Here is a 15,605-nt window from a genome sequence, read left to right as displayed (position 1 = left end):
TCTAAAAGGCGGAGCTCGGAACAGTTTGTTCCTTCCGGGCGGGACGGCGTCTGCCACGGCCGAATGCAGCTCCTCCCGCGTTCTGACGCCGGGCACGTGCTAGGACGTCCCCAGGGATGGAGGAATAGACCATCCCACGATCTGTTCTGATTAAGTGGATTTTTAAAAAGTTAATCACCACGTTGTCTCTTCTCAGGTCAGAAGATTGATCCCTTTTGTTGCCTGTAAGTATACTTGTAAGTTTGTACTTGTAAGTATACAAGTCAGGGCATTGTCTGTGGACCAGTACTGCGACGCTCCTGGCTCTCCCCTTAGACGCAGCCTTGTTGCTCAGAAGTTTGTGTTTCGTGGTACCCAGATAAACTTGAAGGGTAGAGTGGCTGCTAACCTTGTAGGGGTCATCGACCCCACTGAGCATCTGAGCTCCCCCTCCACACCTCCTCGTGCAAGTGTACAGTTCAGTTCAGTCGCTTAGTCGTGTCCGACTCTTTGCGACCCCATGAACTGCAGCCTGCCAGGCCACCCTGTCCAACACCAACTCCCGGAGTCCACACAAACCTATGTCCATCGAGTTGGTGATGCCATCCAACCATCTCATTCTCTGTCATCCCCTTCTCCTCCTGTCCTCAATCTTTCCCAGAATCAGGGTCTTTTCAAATGAGTCAGCTCTGCTCATGAGGTGGCCAAGTATTGGAGTTTCAGCTTCAGCATCAGCCCTTCCAATGAACACCCAGGACTGGTGATCCATCCTTTAGGATGGACTGGTTGGATCTCCTTGCAGTCCAAGGGACTCTCAAGAGGCTTCTCCAACACCACAGTTCAAAAGCATCAATTCTTTGGTGCTCAGCTTTCTTTACAGTCCAACTCTCACATCCATACATGACCACTGGAAAAACTATAGCCTTGACTAGACCGACCTTTTTTGGCAAAGTAATGTCTCTGCTTTTTAATATGCTGTCTAGGTTGGTCATAACTTTCCTTCCAAGGAGTAAGCGGCTTTTAATTTCATGGCTGCAATCACCATCTGCAGTGATTTTGGAGCCCCACAAAATAAAGTCTGCCACTGTTTCCCCATCTATTTCCCATGCAGTAATGGGACCAGATGCCATGATCTTCGTTTTCTGAATGTTGAGCTTTAAGCCAACTTTTTCACTCTCCTCTTTCACTTTCATCAAGAGGCTCTTTAGTTCTTCTTTGCTTTCTGCCATAAGGGTGGTATCATTTGCATATCTGAGGTTATTGATATTTCTCCCAGCAATCTTGATTCCAGCTTGTGCTTCCTCCAGCCCAGCATTTCTCATGATGTACTCTGCACATAAGTTAAATAAAGTGAAAGTGAAGTCGTTCAGTCGTGTCCGACTCTTTGCGACCCCATGGACTGCAGCCTACCAGGCTCCTCTGTCCATGGGATTTTCCAGGCAAGAGTACTGGAATGGGTTGCCATTTCCTTCTCCAGACTATCTTCCTGACCCAGGAATCGAACCCAGGTTTCCTGCATTGTAAGCAAGACTCTTAGATGTACTCCTTTTTCTATTTGGAACCAGTCTGTTGGTCCATGTCCAGTTCTAACTGTTGCTTCCTGACCTGCATACAGGTTTCTCAAGAGGCAGGTCAGGTGGTCTGGTATTCCCATCTCTTTCAGAATTTTCCACAGTTTATTGTGATCCACACCAAGGCTTTGGCATATTCAATAAAGCAGAAATAGATGTTTTTCTGGAACTCTCTTGCTGTTCCGATGATCCAGCAGATATTGGCAATTTGATCTCTGGTTCCTCTGCCTTTTCTAAAACCAGCTTGAACATCAGGAAGTTCGCGGTTCACGTATTACTGAAGCCTGGCTTGGACAATTTTAAGCATTACTTTACTAGCGTGTGAAATGAGTGCAATTGTGCAGTAGTTTGAGCATTCTTTGGCATTGCCTTTCTTTGGGACTGGAATGAAAACTGACCTTTTCCAGTCCTGTGGCCACTGCTGAGTTTTCCAAATTTGCTGGCATATTGAGTGCAGCACTTTCACAGCATCATCTTTCAGGATTTGGAATAGCTCTACTGGTATTCCATCACCTCCACTAGCTTTGTTCGTAGCGATGCTTCCTAAGGCCCACTTGACTTCACATTCCAGGATGTCTGGCTGTAGGTGAGTGATCACACCATCGTGATTATCTGGGTCATGAAGATCTTCTTTGTACAGTTCTTCTGTGTATTCTTGCCACCTCTTCTTAATATCTTCTGCTTCTGTTAGGTCCATACCATTTCTGTCAAGTGTACAAGCAAACATTAAAAAGTTCACAGATCTGCTAAAACCTGTTTATAAACTTAAGTGGAACACCACCACCCCCCTGCCCCTCTCAGTTACTAGCCATGTACTACTTTATATGTCTTCAAAGTTTCGTGACATAAGTTACCTGGTTTATAATTGGTAGACTAATTTATTTGGCTTCTGCTGGAACACAAGCTGTATGAGGGGAAACCAGTTATGTTTTCCTCACTTTTCTTTCCCAGGTTCACAAGTACCTTGCAAGTCGTTGTTACATTATACGTATTTGTGTAATGAAGTAATTAAAAACTGAATGTAATGAAGTAATTAAAACTGAATGAAGTAATTAAAAACCTTGTAGTAACTCGTTGAAGCTGCTGTTTTCTGATAGAGGAAAGGGATATTGGTCAATCTGGATATTTGAAAGACATAGGCTGCAAAATGACTTAAAAGGTGAGAGAAAGAACAGTTAGGAAACTAGTAGTAATGTTACTGACATCTTTTCTCCTTTAGAGAAAAGAATAGCTTACCACTGTTGAAATGTTCCCTTGTGTGCTCCAATCTCCACCCCCTCTTCACCTAGATCTAGTCTTCCTCATTCCTTATTTCAGTAACTAACACCTCCAGCAGGCTTGTCACCTAAGCCAGAACCTAGGTAGTGATCCTGGCCTCCTGGGTCCATTCTCTTCTCATTCTGGGTAACTACCCCCTCACTTCTGTTCCTATCCTGGGGAATCCATTTACCCTCATCTGGATCCTTGCAACACACACACTCTTTTTGTTTTGTTTTGTTTTAACTTTTTTTTTTTTTAATTTTTATTTTATATTGGATTTACACTGTTATCTCACAAAGCCCCTTTATGTCAGTTTGAACTTTTGTCTTTTCAGATACCACCCTGACCGAAGACCACCCTTCATACTGGTTTCCAGAATGGTCTGACTAGATCACAGAGCTAATCACGTCACCTGTGTTCTTCAGTGGCCTTTTACTTTGGCATATAAGGTTCTTATGGAGGTGATGGAATTCCAGCTGAGCTTTTCAAATCCAAAAAGATGATGCTGTGAAAGTGCTGCACTCAACATGCCAGCAAATTTGGAAAATCAGCAGTGGCCACAGGACTGGAAAAGGTCAGTTTTCATTCCAGTCCCAAAGAAGGGCAGTGCTAAAGAATGTTCAAACTACCGCACAACTAAACTACCGTACTCATTTCACATGCTAGCAAAGTAATGCTCAAAATTCTCCAAGAAAGGCTTCAATAGTACATTAACTGAGAACTCCCAGATGTTCAAACTGGATTTAGAAAAGGCAGAGGAACCAGAGATCAAATTGCCACCATCCACTGGATCATAGAAAAAGCAAGAGAATTCCAGAAAAACGTCTGCTTCTTGACTATGTGGATCACAGCAAAGTGTAGAAAATTTTTAAAGAGATGGGAATACTAAACCACCTTACCTGCCCCAGAGAAACCTGTATGTGGGTCAAGAAGCAACAGTTAGAACCAGATATGGAACAACGGACTAGTTCCAAATTCAGAAAGGAGTACGTCAAGGCTGTATATTGTCACCCTGCTTATTTAACTTATATACAGAGTACATCATGTAAAATGCCAGGCTGGATGAAGCACAAGCTGGATTCAAGATTGCTGGGAGAAATATCAATAACCACAGATATGCAAATGATACCACCCTTATGGCAGAAAGCAAAGAAGAACGAAAGAAGGTCTTGATGAAAGTGAAAGAGGAGAGTGAAAAATTTGGCTTAAAGCTCAACATTCATAAAACTAAGATCATGGCATCTGGTCCCATCACTTCATGGCAAATAGATGGGGAAAAAGAGGAAACAGTGACAAACTTTATTTTCTTGGGCTCCAAAGTCACTGCAGATAGTGACTGCAGCCATGAAATTAAAAGATACTTACTCCTTGGAAGAAAAGTTATGACCAACCTAGACAGCATAGGGTTCAGGATGGGGAACACATGTATACTAATTAAATAAAAATTAAAAAAAAATAAATAAAATAAAAAGCAGAGACATTACTTTGCCAAAAAAGGTCCGTCTAGTCAAGTCATGTATGGTTTTTCCAGTGGTCATGTATGGATGTGACAGTTGGACCATAAAAAACGCTGAGTGCTGAAGAATTGATGCATTTGAACTGTGGTGTTGGAGAAGACTCTTGAGAGTCCCTCGGACTGCAAGGAGATCCAACCAGTCAATCTTAAAGGAAATCAGTCTGGAGTATTCACTGGAAGGACTGATGCTGAAGCTCCAATACTTTGGCCACCTGATGCAAAGAACCAACTCATTGGAAAAGACCCTGATGCTGGGAAAGATTGAATGCAGGAGGAGAAGAGGGTGACAGAGGACAAGATGATTGGATGGCATCACCGACTCCATGACATGAGTTTGTGCAAGCTCTGGGAGTTGGTGATGGACAGGGGAGCCTGGCTTGCTGTAGTCCATGGTGTTGCAAAGAGTCAGACACAACTGAACAACAACATACAGTTCCTAATAACTGCCTCTGCCCCCTTCTCTTGTTTCATACCGAACATTTAATTCTCTGTGCTCTGGGTGGGTCTAACTCTTGCGAAGAGTGTACATTCATTCTGATAATTCTTCATAGTTTCATTTCCACTATTTCCTAAGAATTCTGCAGTTCAGATGCTACTTCCAGTGAAAAGCTCCCTGCCACCTGATGCCCCTTCCATTTCCCTCCCCTGCCTTTTGCCCACCCTATGCATGCCTCCCAGAGGGCATCGAGCACAGTGTGCTCTGCTGGGCACCTTCCCATAATCCCCTAAATCATAAATGTTTACTGAGTTCAAACACCTATCCCCTGCTTCTGAGGAGTCAGACAAGTGGGTACCTCACCATCTGGCTTCCTAGCACAAAATTCAGTCCTGATTTTGTCTCCTCCTTTCTTCCTGAATTCCTTCCCCTGGGACTCTGAAACACCACCATCCTTTTTTTTTTTTCCCCTTTTTCCTAACCATGGATCCTTTCTTTGACAGTTTTTTTCTTTTACCAAATGGTTTCTAATCACACTATACTTTTTTCAAAATATAGGTTATATAGACATGCTCCCTGGACTTCCCAGGTGGCCCAAGTGGTAATGAATTTGCCTGCTCCAGAAGGCTCCAGAGACACTGGTGTGATCCCTGGGTTGGGAAGATCCCCTGGAGAAGGAAATAGCAACCTACGCAGGTATTCTTACCTGAAGAATCCCATGGACAGAGGAGCCTGTCAGGCTGCAGTCCTTGGGGTCGCAAAGAGTCAGACACAACTGAGCACACGTCCATCACACTAGATTTACTCCTCCTCCAGCAGGTAGGCTTTTAAAATTTCCCAGGTGATTCTAAAGGTCAGTCAGGTTTGGAATCAGCTCCTCCTGCTCAGTCCTTACTTACTAGTTCCTCACTGCTTGGTTAAAGGCCCTCTGCCCTCCACACTTTGTAGTCTCCCCAGACATTTCACCAATTCACAGGGGGTTCAGGTGCCATCTAAATGAAGATGACTTTCAGATCTACATCTTTTATCTGGGTCTTTCTACAAATATGCATATCCAGATATAAAATTCCCCACCTGGATATGAATTCATATTCAACAATGATGATGCCTACAGTCATCTCACAGTCAACATGGCAAAAACAGAATTTGTCTTCCTCCCTCCTCCTCCAAAGCACACTCCTCCCTACTGTTTCCTATCACAGTAAATGCCACCATTATCCACCAGTTGTTCAAACTGGAAACTGGACGTCATCCTGGACTCCTCCTCTTCGGCCACCTCTGAACTGTAACCCCATTCTAGCCACCATCGTCTCTCTCTGCTGCTGCTGCTGCTGCTAAGTCACTTCAGTCATGTCTGATTGTGTGTGACCCCATAGATGACAGCCCACCAGGCTCCACCATCCCCGGGAGTCTCCAGGCAAGAACACTGGAGTGGGTTGCCATTTCCTTCTCCAATGCATGAAAGTGAAAAGTGAAAGTGAAGTCACTCAGTCGTGTCTGACTCTTCGTGACCCCATGAACTGCAGCCTACCAGTCTCCTCCGTCCATGGGATTTTCCAGGCAAGAGTACTGGATCGGGTTGCCATTGCCTTCTCCGCCTCTCTCTCTAGGACTCCCATAATGCCTTGTATCTTTTGGATTCCTGTGGTCCCTCCAACCCAATCCCCGCATGCAATTCCACTTGACCTTTTGTACAGTACAGACGTGCCTGTGTTATCATGCCCTCTGCTTGAAACCCTTTGGTGGCTTCCCCTGGTCCCTAGAGTGAAGTCCAGTGTCCACAGCATGGATTAACAGGCCTTCAGGGAGGTACCCCCCTCTAACCTTGCCTCTCACCAGCTCCCTATCCTCCAGTCCAGTTTTCACGTTTTTCTCGGTTCCACCAATCAGCTGTATTCCCTCCTCCCTCAGGGCCTTCACCCACGTTGCTACTACATCTCCCTGGAAGTTGCTTTTCTCCCCATCCCACCCTCATTTCTTTCCACTCACCCTTCCTGTCTTGGCTGATGTTCTCTTATTTTAGCCCTCCCCATCTCCCTGGCTTGGTTAAAAGCTCTGTTCTGTGTTCCCATCACTGTTGATCATCCAGTATCTACGAAGCGGTTGTAATGTGTCCAGCCCTGAGGATGGAGCCAAGGACAAACAAAACAAGAGTACTCCCTGCTCTCAGGGAGCCCCCAGTCTAGCTGGGGAACAGACATTAGATTTGTCTTCTCAGCTGGACAGAAGCTGTCTGTGGCAGTGACTAGAGCTATCGAGGATCGAGTGGCTGAGCAGCAGGAGATGATGAGGAACAAGGAGAAGGAGAGAAATGCAGGCGCACAAACACTCAAGGGAGCAAAAAGCTTCAGGTTGGGAAGAAACCTGGCCCACGTCCACCTTGCAGAGCCATCACTGCACACCGTGGGCACCTGCAAGGGCTCCATGCCCTGCCATGGGTGTGGCTTCTGTGTGTGCTCAGTCATTGGCCGGGCTCCTCTGTCCGTGGGATTCTCCAGGCAAGAATACTGGAGTGGGTTGCCATTTCCTCCTCCAGGAGATCTTCCTGACCCAGAAACTGAACCTGTGTCTCCTTGCTTTGGCAGGCGGGTTCTTTACTGAGCTGCCTAGGAAGACCCTGGATGTGGCTCACACATGCTGGAGAGGAGATATGTGAACAGTGATGACCCGTATTCTGCTAGCTTTCATGTGGAGGCAGGGCCTCAGCCTTCCCTAAGTCCCCTCCCCAGTTTTTCTTGAGAACTTGCAGGCACATCTGCTGTAGCACGAGGCCTCTCTATGGACTTCCTCTGCAGCCTTCTTGCTGCTACCCGTGGCTCCCGTGTCCCTCACCGATGCCACCTTTCCTTTGGTGAAAGCTGCTGGTGCCCTCACTGTGACCGCCAATTAAGTATTTTTAGCCAGAGTCTCGATCCCAGTTAACACATAATTAAGAATAAATACAGTTGGGACTTCCTTAGTGGTCCAGTGGCTAAGACTCCACGCTCCCAAAGCAGGGGGCCTGGGCTGAATCCCTGGGCAGGGAACTAGATTCTGTGTGCCACAACTAAGACCTAGCACAGCCAAATTAGTAAATGTTAAATGAAAAGAATAAATACAATTGACCTTGAACAACGTGGGTTTGAACTGTGTGGGGCCACTTACACAAGGATTTTGGGGGTTTTTTTGGATAAATACATACTATAGTACTAAGGCCGAGCACTGAAGAATTGATGCTCTCGAACTGCAGTGCTGGAGAAGACCCTTGAGAGTCCCTTGAACAGCAAGGAGACCAAACCAATCAATCCTAAAGGAAATCAACCCTGAATATTCATTGGAACGACTGATGCTGAAGCTGAAACTCCAATACTTTGGCCACCTGATGTGAAGAGCCGACTCATTAGAAAAGACCCTGATGCTGGGAAAGACTGAGGGCAGGAGGAAAAGGGGACGACAGAGGATGAGATGGTTGGATAGCATCTCTGACTCGATGGACATGAGTTTGAGTAAACTCCAGGAGTTAGTGATGGACGGGGAGGCCTGGTATGCTGCCATTCACGGGGTCACAAAGAGTCGGACACGTCTTAGTAACTGAACAAGAAAACAATACAGTCTGGGCTGACTGAATCTACAGATGTGGAACCATGCATCTGGAGGGCTTCCTGTAAAGTTATATGCAGATTTTCAATGGCTCGTGGGTGGGCCGCCCCTCCCCCCAGCCCCCATGTTGTTCAAGGCTCAACTTGATGAGCTTTTAAGCTACTCCATCTCACCTGAGATATAATGTTATCTACTCAATCGTCTCATCAGTCTCAGGAAGAATGGTGTGTGTTGGGATCATGCTATAGGATGGAGGACACGGTGTCTGTCTTCTCTTGATAACTTGTGTAAAGTACAATGGGTGTTGCTCTCTGTATGATCAGTGGCTGCTCCAGTTGGTATGGGACTCCTTGACACAAATCTCGAAGCTGCAGTCAAGACCCTCAAAATCCCCAACTCCCAGCCACCAGGAGAGGAGCAGAGCGTGCAGTGCCTGTCCCAGACTATAGAGGTATGCAGGCCAAAATAGCCCAGGGCTACCAGAAGTCGATGGAGCCCCTCGGAGAGGGTCACAGTCTTATCTGGATTTGTTCTTTGGATGTCACCTCCCAGAAATCACCTCTGATCTCTCTGTTCCCACCTTTAAACCAAGTAAGATGTCCCTGAAGGACATGCTCCCAGCTGCCTGTTTCTTCCATCACAGGACACGTTGTGTAGTGTGGATTTTAGGCTCACTTGGGCAGAAACAGTTTCTTCTCCATCAGTTTTCGGAGCTTTGCACGCCCTGCAGTGATGATCTGCTGAGGGCCTTACTATACCAGCATGCTGCGGGCCTGCCCTAGTTACCATGTGCCCGTGGGCAGGCTGCACACAGCCCAACTCCGGATGCACCTTTTATGTCAGCTATGATATGATGGCAACCCCTCTAGTCGGGCATTGCACCTGTCACACAGTCACACCTGGCAGACCCAGGCTCATGCAGTCTCCTCTCTGAATTTTGACCTCAATAGGTAATATTGCTTTGCAAAGTCTGAATGAGAGAAAATAGTTTTAAGGGCTGCTGTGTTTACTGGTGGAGAAAGAATTGGCAACCTACTCCAGTACTCTTGCCTGGGAAATCCCATGGACAGAGGAGACTAGTGGGCTACAGTCCATGGGGTCACAAAGAGTTGGACATGACTCGGAGACTAAATAACAGCAACAACATGGTTTCTGGAATTACTCCTTAAACCCATTCATGTTATATAAACATGAATTTAACATTACAAATATGCCCCCAAATGCTGACATATGTCTCCCCCAATAGTGGGGTTCTTCCCTTTAATTTTGAGGGCTAGTGTCATGCTCCGGGGATAGTATTTTCTTATCCTGATCAGCCCCATACCCCTTCTCTGAGCACTGGTCCTGCCCTCGTCTCTTACCAGAGGCCCCACCCATTACTTAAAATGAATTACTTAGCATTTTAACGTTTACTCTTTGTGCATATTATATAGAGAGAAAACAATTGTGATTACTATAATTCTGTGTCTCTGAGGTTGCCTCCCTATTTTGCTCTCTGCAACCCTCAAATTTGCTAATCCCTGGGCTGTGGCAACACCTGCCTTCTTAATGTCAGCCAGCTTCAGTTTTCCCCATGTGTCATGGTTCCGAATTCTGCTGCGATGTTGTTGGTTTTTGTGTTTTCACTCACCCATGACATTTTGTTTCCACCAGCATCAGCTGTACTTATACTTTGAGGTAGCAGTGGAGACAGTCAGTCCAAAAGTTTTGGGGACAGTTGGTTGCGGAACAAAACAGTGATGATACAGAGGCCCAGAGCTGTTCATTTTCTAAGTTTGCAAAGAAATCCTCAGAAGACTCTAAGGAGCTGAGGTCTCCTCCCAGGTGTTGTTCATTCTACGTCCTCACAAGACCTTGCTTTTCCTGCTCCAAGGCTGGTGAACCGGCCAGCCCAGCTCCCAGAGTGTGCCCGGCTTGGAGACGGGGGCAGGGCCAGAAGATCCATGGCCAGCCGAGGAAGGGAGACCCATTCCGGGCAAAGGGCCAGCAGCAGCCACCTTTCTCCTTAGTGGGACACTGGGAGGCCCCAAGAGCTGTGGGGGCACAGAAGCCCCCACCCCCGCCTTGCCCAAGGAAGCCTGGCTAGCTGATGGGGTTTCCTCATCAACCCAATAATGGGTTGCCATTATTTGGAAGAGCAGAAATGGAACATGTGATGTCATTCATAGTTTTTTAGAAAACTATTCATTCTATAAAGTCTCGAACTACTTACAAGGCCCTATGATCAGTCTCATTATCTTTTCTTTTTAACTCTTACTGAAGCACACTTGAATGGGTGCTGACCAAGTCCAGCTGCCCTGGCCTCCCATCTGCTCGTCTCAGGGTTCCTGGACACCACCCCCCGCAACCTCACCCCAGTTCCTGAAGTGGCTGCTCTGAGTCCATCCCTGAATCTGAGTGCAAATGGCTCCTGACCTCTCACCTTAGCCCACATTTACCTTTGCAACTCTGACCCCATTGTGGAGCCATTTCTGAAATGGTCCATTTGATTCCCCACCTACTTGCGCTAAGGATCTGAACTTTTGTAAGGATTGGGAATCGTCAGTGTGAATGGAGCATCTGAATGTTTGAATGCCGCTCTAAGACAAGGAACTTCTCGTGAGTTGGAGCTGGTGTGTAAGGCGTTTTCCCTGTACAGAATGGCCCTGTACCAATACTCACTTGGAGTGCTCGCCTTCTGTTTTTCACTTCTGCCATTAAAGAGTTGGCTTTAGATTTCTCTCCTAGCACATCCATATGCTTAACAGATTGTCTCTTTTTAATATGCTGTGGACTAAAGTGACAGATCCCCAAAGGTGTTAGAGGTATGTCTAAAATCATCACAGATGCCCGTGCGGGAGGCCTTGGGGTGAGCATTCATGGACCAGGGCATGTGCTTTGGTGTATGGACTTTGAAGATTTCGTTTGGTGAATCAAGGACTTTTCCTTTTTTAAGTCTTGTAACTTTTTATGACTTCATCTCTAAAATGAGTTAGCCAATCCTGTTTATCTAAGTTTTCAGAGATTAAAATTAAAAAAAAAATTTTTATTAAAGCATAACTCACATACCAAAATTACTCAGATCATAAGTGTACAGCAAGATGAATTTTGGCAATCTGGTTCAAGAAGTAGAACATCATCAGTGCCTTAAAAGCCCTCTGTTTTATGCCCATTGCCAACCCCTTTTCCTCCCCACTACTCGAAGATTCAGTCATGCAGCTCTGCTTCGTTTTCATTGCTGTATAGTTTTCCATTGTGAGAATACACCACAATGTATCCGTCCCTCTCCTGGAAACTTAGGTGGTTTCCAGGCTTTGGGGGTTCTGTTGGATTACCCTGCTATGAACACTGTGCACATCTTTTGATGCACTCGTACACATTTCTGTCGGTAATGCCAAGAATGGAATTGCTGGGTCATAGGCTATGGCTTAATAAATCCCGCCAATAGTTTTGGTAAGTGATTGTACCAATTTACCTTCCCACTAGCAGCGAATTAGAGTTCCAATTACTCCAAATGATCAAGGAACTTTTCCTTGAATTTTACAATAAGTTACTGTGTTTGCCAAATAAATGCCCCTAGTAAGAGGAGAGGCAGTGGAGTGTGGCAGAAATCATGATAAAGGGAAACCTCAAGCAAAGTGTGAAATCATTCTGGACCATGAAGTCCTCATTTCTGAAGCAGAGCTAATCTCTAAGATCACTTTCATCTTTAACTCTCTTGGCTCATTTTCTGATTCTCTTAAGAAGTGCTTTGTTCATCATGTAGTTTCTGGCGTGGTGGACACTAAGCAACAGATGTATACATGTGGGCCATCAGTGTCTGGCTTCAAGTGCAGAGGCTGCCCTGGAGCAAGGATGCTGACTGCTGAAGGGTTTAGGAAGGGCGGGTGAAAGAAATTTGCAAGAAGAGTTCTTGGGTCCAGAGTGTTCTAGGCAGCAAGGCTGAGCTACCAGAACAAATGGTCCGAGTCCAAAAGGAGCCAAGGAAGAGGCAATGCTTGAGCCATTGCAGGCGAGTCATCTCACTGCTTGGCCACACAAACCCACCTCCTCTGTGCCCAGCCAGACAGGGAAGGTGACTGCCCACCTTCTGCTTCGATGCTCCACTGCATCAAAGTTTGGGCTCAGTCTTTGGCTTGATGGAGCCTTTGGCTGTGCTCAGACCCAAGCTGCAAAAGAGACTTGGAAAATGAGGACCTGGCATTTTCAGCTTCTGTAGAGGGAAGGGCGGAGAAGGCAATGGCACCCCACTCCAGTACTTTTGCCTGGAAAATCCCATGGATGGAGGAGCCTGGTGGCCTGCAGTCCATGGGGTTGCTAGAGTTGGACATGGCTGAGCGACTTCACTTTCACTTTTCACTTTCATGCATTGGAGAAGGAAATGGCAACCCACTCCAGTGTTCTTGCCTGGAGAATCCCAGGGACGGGGAAGCCTAGTGGGCTGCCGTCTATGGGGTCGCACAGAGTCAGATACGACTGAAGCAACTTAGCAGCAGCAGCAGCAGCAGAGGGAAGGGTGCCCTAAACCTGAGTGGTATTGCTAGGATATTGTTACTGATGGTAACTAGAGCTGGAGTGATGATCAGTTGTCACCCTTCCTGGATTTTTTTTTTTAATCACAACTAAAGAGGATTAAGACACTGTTTTATTCCTCATTGTTTTCTAAAGTTAAAGCTCCAGGATCTGCTCCTTAGATCCACTCCACAACTGCCACATGTTCAGAAGTGACACAGCTTCTCAAAACCATGCAAGGTATGTAGGAAGACTGACTGAATCAAATGGTGGCAGAATCAAGGCCCTACAGCTCCCCACTGTCAGAAGAAGCTGTCTAACAGGGCAAGTGTTTGTTCCCAGACCTGGAGCTCAATAGTTCACAATTCCTCAGTTAAAAGTTCGTCTCCTTCTAGTAGTCATGTATAGTTGGGCCATAAAGTCATGTGAGAGTTGGACCATAAAGAAGGCTGAGTGCAGAAGAATTGGTGCTTTTGAACTGTGGTGTTGGAGAAGACTCTTGAGAGTTCCTTGGACTGCAAGATCAAACCAATCAACCCTAAAGGAAATCAATCCTGAATATTCATTGGAAGGACTGATGCTGAAGCTGAAGCTCCAATACTTTGGGACCTGATGCAAAGAGCTGACTCATTGGAAAAGACTCTGATGCTAGGAAAGATGAGGGCAGTGGGAGAAGGGGACGACAGAGGATGAGATGGTTGGATGGCATCACCGACTCAATGGACATGAGTTTGAGCAAGCTCCAGGAGATGGTGAAGGACAGGGACGCCTGATGTGCTGCAGTCCATGGGGTCACAAAGAGTCAGACAGGACTTAACAAACCAACTCCTTCACACAAAGACTTGATCAGGTACTCATTCTGAGAGTGGTAGAGATGTGCTTTCTTCCCACTGGGCCCAGATGCACAGCTGCAAACTGACAAATGCACACATTCCAGTGTCTCCCTCCTTAGCCTCCTGCCCAGCCCTCCTGGCCACTCTCCTGTGGCTGGGCAGACCTGTAACAGGAGAGAAAGGGGCAGGGCACAACTTTTGAAAGAGTGACACAGCCCAAGGACACAACATAAGCTGATTAGAATCAAATAGGACAAGACTTGACCTTGATCCTGAATCAGCAAGTGAAATGACACACCCAGAGGTGCCATAACAGTTCCAAGGCACTCTACAGTCCAAGCAGTGGGTGGTGGCCCAGATCTTGGAAATCTCTGCCTTTTACCCAAAATAGTTGGAATAGTCCTCCCACTCATTAGCATGTGAAATTACCCAGCCTATAAAAACTAATACCTGAATGGTCTAGTGGTTTTCCCTGCCTTCTTCAATTTAAGTCTGAATTTGGCAATAAGGAGTTCATGATCTGAGCCACAGTCAGCTCCCTGTCTTGTTTTTGCTGACTGTATAGAGCTTCTCCATCTTTGGCTGCAAAGAATATAATCAATCTGATTTCGGTGTTCACCATCTGGTGATGTCCATGCCCTAACCCTAACCCTAACCCTAGTCTTCTCTTGTGTTGTTGGAAGAGGGTGTTTGCTATGACCAGTGTGTTCTCTTGGCAAAACTCTATTACCTTTGCCTTGCTTCATTCCATATTCCAAGGCCATATTTTTCTGTTACCCCAGGTGCTTCCTGACTTCGTACTTTTGCATTTCAGTCCCCTATAATGAAAAGGACATATTTTTTGGGTGTTAGTTCTAAAAGTTCTTGTAGGTCTTCATAGAACCGTTCAACTTCAGCTTCTTCAGTGTTACTGGTTGGGGCATAGGCTTGGATTACTGTGATATTGAATGGTTTGCCTTGGAAACGAACAGAGATCATTCTGTCGTTTTCAAGATTGCATCCAAGTACTGCATTTCGGACTCTTTTGTTGACTCACTCAATATGCCAGCAAATTTGGAAAACTCAGCAGTGGCCACAGGAATGGAAAAGGTCAGTTTTCATTCCAATCCCAAAGAAAGGCAATGCCAAAGAATGCTCAAACTACCGCACAATTGCACTCATCTCACATGCTGGTAAAGTAACGCTCAAAATTCTCCAAGCCAGGCTTCAGCAATATGTGAACCGTGAACTTCCTGATGTTCAAGCTGGTTTTACAAAAGGCAGAGGAACCAGAGATCAAATTGCCAACATCTGCTAGATCATGGAAAAAGCAAGAAAGTTCCAGAAAAACATCTATTTCTGCTTTCTTGACTATGCCAAAGCCTTTGACTGTGTGGATCACAATAAACTGTGGAAAATTCTTCAAGAGATGGGAATACAAGACCACCTGACCTGCCTCTTGAGAAACCTGTATGCAGGTCAGGAAGCAACAGTTAGAACTGGACATGAACCAACAGACTGGTGCCAAATAGGAAAAGGAGTACATCAAGGCTGTATATTGTCACCCTGCCTATTTAACTTCCATGCAGAGTACATCATGAGAAACGCTGTGCTGGAAGAAGCACAAGTTGGAATCAAGATTGCCAGGAGAAATATCAATAACCTCAGATATGCAGATGACACCACGCTTATGGCAGAAAGTGAAGAGGAACTAAAAAGCCTCTTGATGGAAGTGAGAGAGGAGATTGAAAAAGTTGGCTTAAAGCTCAACATTCAGAAAACGAAGATCATGGCATCCAGTCCCATCACTTCATGGGAAATAGATGGGGAAACAGTGGAAACAGTGTCAGACTTTACTTTTGGGGGCTCCAAAATCACTGCAGATGGTGACTGCAGCCATGAAATTAAAAGACGCTTACTCCTTGGAAGGAAAATTATGACCAACCTAGATAGCATATTCA

The 15,605-nt window shown here is 45.9% G+C and overlaps 1 long non-coding RNA gene across 2 annotated transcripts; it reads left to right on the top strand.

Moving 5' to 3' along the window:
- The first annotated feature begins 62 nt into the window (after nucleotides 1-62).
- LOC147345937 (uncharacterized) lies at nucleotides 63-10,562 on the top strand. Of its 2 annotated transcripts, XR_015153743.1 has the most exons (3): nucleotides 63-224; nucleotides 3,145-3,384; nucleotides 7,348-10,562. It is a non-coding gene; the product is annotated as an uncharacterized LOC147345937 (long non-coding RNA). The 2 variants fall into 2 exon arrangements; XR_015153742.1 differs by having other exon boundaries at nucleotides 3,145-7,873.
- Nucleotides 10,563-15,605: the final 5,043 nt, after the last annotated feature.

Source organism: Bos grunniens, chromosome 24 (genome assembly GCF_055505025.1).
Source record: "Bos grunniens cultivar Pamir isolate PY7600 chromosome 24, Bosgru_T2T1.0, whole genome shotgun sequence".
Classification (NCBI taxonomy): domain Eukaryota; kingdom Metazoa; phylum Chordata; class Mammalia; order Artiodactyla; family Bovidae; genus Bos; species Bos grunniens.
The sequence above is the reverse complement of the archived record's forward strand: the minus strand, read 5'-3'. Positions and strand labels throughout refer to the sequence as shown.